Below are 5,413 nucleotides of genomic sequence, written 5' to 3'. Positions count from 1 at the left end.
TGTCTTTGAACGAGAGCGCGCATCTGTGTGTGTGTGTGTGTGTGTGTGTGCGCGCGTGAAGTGCGCTGGCCGCGGTGCTGAAGTCTCGCCTGTTCTACTGTCAATGTATGCGTGAATTCGCGTTCCTTTAGTCTAGAAAGAAACTGCTGAACGTGAAAAAATATCCGCCAAATTTGTAGCATATTAATTATTTTAGTATGAGATACATGACCAGATTAACAGATAACAAAAGAGTATGGCCTCTTTCATTATATAATATTTATGCAACAACAAATACCTGTAGTCATATTTGTTTATAACTGTAAATATGCATGCATAATTGCCTACTTCTTTAACAAGAAATGTTTTATTATTTTTGAAAATGCAATTATTTTGATGCTTGATTATTGTATAGAAAAGACTTTATTGTGACCATATACAAAATATAATAGATCAAAATATAGTTGTTTTTTTTAAATGTCACTAGTTTTCTATAAATTCCATGCAAACTAAATTTTTATATATATATAATATATAATATATATATATATATATATATATATATATATATATATATATATATATATATATATATAATATGGCTCTCGTTTCTATCTGGTGATGCACGTGTCGGGTAACTGTTCAGCTCTCCTGCGTTGGCATGAAAAGTGTAGTTCCTTTTCGGTGGTCATTGATGAATCTGATCAATATATCGACTGACACTGATTAATTATGTTTTCTGACCCGGGGTGAGGGGGGCCGCATAGGTCAGAAAGTTTTGGTGCAGAGAAGAATGAACGCAAAGCGAGAAGGAGCAGGTTTAGGACGACTTCCTAAAACCACATATTCAATAATAATAATAATATCATATAAAGGTAGTGTTCATGTAATAATATTCTTTATCCTAAACTTAAAATGCACTTCGGTCTGTATGTGATCACAAATCGATTGGTATTTATTTATTTAGTAATGCTGTAATTTAGTTTAATTTTTATTTCTCTTGATATTTTAGAATTTTTAAAGTGCAAGCTTTCTAATTTATCATGCTGTGAAAAGTACGCAATTTATTTTAAAGACGTATTTCAGCTCAATCTGCGTTTTAGAGTTGTGCAAATTCATGCAGTGAGGTTATTTAATATAAAATGATATTTCATATATGATTTGATTTTGATGTATCCAAATTAAGTCAATTTTTAGCTTGCATGAAAAACATTTTAATATTAAATGTAGCTACTACTAGGCTCGTTTTTTTTAATTGCAGCTGCGGGTATAGCTACATTATCAGTTATTATAATTCTTTTCACTGGTGTTTTTAAGATCTTGCAGTTGGTGTAAACGCAAATCTCCGAGAGGCCTGCAGAATAATGGCCTCGCTTTAGAGCTGTCTTAGTCAACGTTACCCAAATGAGCTCTGTGTCTCCTCGCCTTAATGTCCCTCTATTGATGAGCACTTCTATCGGAAATAAATTACGCTTCTCGAGCCAGCAGTGAATCGGTTACTGTGCGCGGCGCAGCGGCTCAGGAGCTTCAGTATCGGCTGCCTGACCACCGGCGTGATGGATGTGCGCGAGCGCTCGCCGTTAATTCACCCACCGGCTCAGCGCGCGCTTTAAGACTTTAACCGGACACCGATGTGTGAGTCTTTATGAGTGAGGCTTACTTTATGCAATGCAGTTGTCTACAAATTCTTTGTATTTATAAATGGATAAAATCAAAATGTTAAATGCAAATGCACACTTGACTGACCTTTAAATTTGTTGTCTTTATGTGCACGAGCGTGTGAAACTTCACTAGTTTTTGCAGCTATTTAAATGCATCTGCTTTTTAAATCCAGTAAAAAGGCAAGAATTTCTAGAGTTTATTATTTGTTTATTATTTACTTAAGATTTATTTGATATGACCATAATTATTAGCTATTGCAATCATTCGAATATAATGTCCAAGTCATCAGCATCAGTCTGTAACCTGCTTTAGGCCGGTTAACTGGTTTTCAGCCTTGTTTTTATTTTGTAGAAATATAGGCCTAATGTAAAGCATGTTTCGGCTATTCTTTTTTCATTTGCATTTTACAGATTTCCACAATTTATTAATGATCATTAATACCCATTTTTTTTTCTTTGATAATTGTTTATAATTTAAAGAGATGCGTTGCCACTCTATTTGCTCATTTTATTTTTTATATTTTTAATTTTATACCTTTAAGTTTGGTTGATTTATTAAATAAGGCTAAAACGTTTCAGTTAACTAAAAAAAAAAAAAGTTAGGCTATGTTGGTACCGAATTTCATGCATTTTTTTTTTATTTATTTATTTTATTTGATCTTTGCGTTGCAAATCTTGTTTGATGGTAACTTTGTCTATTTTTATCAGATAAAAGACAGTTTATGCCGGTAATTGAAGATATTGACCAGGCCTGAGGTGGACATCAGCGGGAGACACATCCAGAGAAAGTCAGAGAACGACTTACACAATCTTTTACAATCGTTATGATTTTTACGTGTTTTGTTTTGTCTGTCGCGTGTTATCTCTACTAAGAAAAATATCTGATATTTTAGTAATGTATAAGCTTGTTAATTTTAGTGGTTTAGTGTTATATATATATATATATATATATATATATATATATATATATATATATATATATATATATATATATATATATATATATATTAATCTGGAAAATGAACATTAGGCCTATTATTATTATTATAAAATATATAATTATAAAATAACAGGGATAAGTTATTTGTTTTATCATTATTAATAAATAACCATTTTTCCAAAAGGGCCTATCAGATGTCGGTTAAATATGATTATTTAATTCAAAACATTTTTTCATTTTTTAAAAATAAAGATTTACATTTTAAAAACATAGCCTATTAAAAGTTTTTGACATTGATTTAAAATATTTTGAGTTTGAACAAGTGAAAAAGCTTCAATTAGAGCCTTAAAATATTGCGGGTTCTATGCGGTGAGTTATTGTCTGTTCAAATGCTGATGTTTATCACAAGATTTGATTGATGCATATTTCAGGCTCTATTGATTTCATTCACATTTCTTATCAAATGACCAGCGTTTTACACTCTTTTTTTAAAAAAAAAAAAGTTAATATTTCGGACTATCTACTTCAATCGAGTTTTTCTTTTTCATGTGGTCGCATTAAACTTTTTCTCCGTGTCCGAGCAGCGTCGGAATCACGTTCAGCAGATGTCCGTGTTTTTCAGATCTTCTGTGATGGAGAGGAAAGACAGACGATATGTGCCCTCCTGTATCGATGCCATCGGAAATCAATAGCCTTTAGGTCAATAGAAATACACAGATTTTGGGTCTTACGCAGCAAATTAACCTCCTCAAACTCGAAATAAGATGAAACCTGAGGCACGAGCGCGTGTAAATTCCTCCGGAGTTCAGCTTCTCTCTGAAACACAGAAGATAAAGGACATTTATCACTCTCCTGTAACTCATTAACATTGATGTTTGAACGCTAATCTAAACAAATGGCATCTGTAGATTGAGTTTTTCCGTGAAGAGGGTTTTAAATTCATCATTGCATGTAAATAAAATTTTCAAAACGGAAAAATTACTAGGCTATTGGAGAATCATTAGAAGGAAAATTAACAGGCCTAATTTCTTTAGATTAGGTTATTTTATTTAATTTTAAAATTAAATATCTATAAAAATTAGTTGAAATATGCTGCACGCTCTGAAGACTCTTTTGCTCATGAAAAGTTTCTTTCATTAAAAAGATATCTTGAACTATTTTAATTTAAATTATATTGCTATTGAAATATTTTCAGTAGAACTCTCAAAGAGGACTCACGAAATCTGCAATTACCATTAAAATTAGCAGTTAGTTTTAGTATTAACAGATAGTAGAATTTGGGAATATTTAATAATTATTATTTATATGTAAAAAACAACAACAACAATGTCCCATGTGCTACTTTTTATTGACAAAACATTAGGTTTGTATTTAAATACGTTTTATTTGCTTGCTTATTTTTACGCGTGTTCTTTACATTTGGGGGTGTTACCAATTTTATTTTATGTCAAGGCCTGCTTATTGTTTTATTAATAAAATGCATGTTTTGCACTCTATTTTGTGCTTAATTTCTGCGTGGGAAACGGCTGATATCAAAAAAAGAGAAACGTTTCCATAATTAAAACAGCATCATGGCTTTAGGCCTAAAGAAGATTCTGCATCTGGATAAATTCATAATTCAAACACGACTGTTCAGCAATCGATGAGACAAATGCCTTTAACTCTCACAGGCGCTGAACCTGCAGGATATATGCATATATGACATGCATCAAAATACTTCATTATAAGTGTATAAGAGCAGACATTATTATTTTGACGCAGTAGAGACAGAAAGTGTATCGCTGCATTTGAATGAATGTCATTTAAATGTTTATGGGCTGTGTATATATATATATATATATATATATATATATATATATATACACACACACACACACACACACACTCTACAGAAATCAAACGGATGCTAAATAAATATGTGCTTTTTGTTATTTCCACGTGCTGCAATGCGAGCGCTGCGTATGTACAGTTGTTTCATATTTGATCGTTTTAGATCATGATGCTCTTCAATAGTGTGACATTTGGCGAACAGGTGCTGATAAAGAATGACATCCGATTGACCCGACAGCCTTTCCTCTGCAGATTATGAAATATGTATGATGATCGATGACTTTTGCCCTGAACGGCACCTACAGCTGCTCTTTATCAGTCCGAACATGCTCCTTATAAAATTATTACTATAGATAAACTCGAACACATGCAGAAAGCATCTTTTGGAAAAATATATAAATAAATGAAATAATAAAACATCTCAGGCCTTAAATTCATTGGAGCACCGGTTGCTAAGAAACAGACAGAGAGATGGATTGAGAAGGAATAGTCGATCAATTCTACAGAGAGGGAGAGAAAATGGTACATTTTGCATTTTTCCCTTTTCGTTTCTTCTTTCTTTCTTCTTCTTCCTTTTTTTTTTTTTTTTTTTTTTTTTTTTTTTTTTTTTGCGAAGGGATATAAAACCAAGCTATAGAAATAAAAATAAGAAACATGCATATCAACTATTCACCTTATTGTAAGCTGCGAGACTTCCAGTTCATTAGCTGCTATAACTAGAAGAATAACAAGGTGCATTAAACTGTAAATCTATTATCGCTAGTATGTTTATGATTATGATGATAAATTAAAATAATAAATGCCATTTTGTAATATAACGGACTGCGCCCACTCTCACGTTATAAATAAGGCGGATAGATTCACACTTTATCATTATGGATCTACTAACTCAACATTAATATTTATGCTTTTATGTGCTTTATATTTCTACACACATACACACCCTCACAATGTTTTCATTTTAACATATTCAGACTAATATAAGGATGGTTTCCATTGGTGC

This window comes from Cyprinus carpio, chromosome A2, assembly GCF_018340385.1.
Source record: "Cyprinus carpio isolate SPL01 chromosome A2, ASM1834038v1, whole genome shotgun sequence".
Classification (NCBI taxonomy): domain Eukaryota; kingdom Metazoa; phylum Chordata; class Actinopteri; order Cypriniformes; family Cyprinidae; genus Cyprinus; species Cyprinus carpio.
The sequence above is the reverse complement of the archived record's forward strand: the minus strand, read 5'-3'. Positions refer to the sequence as shown.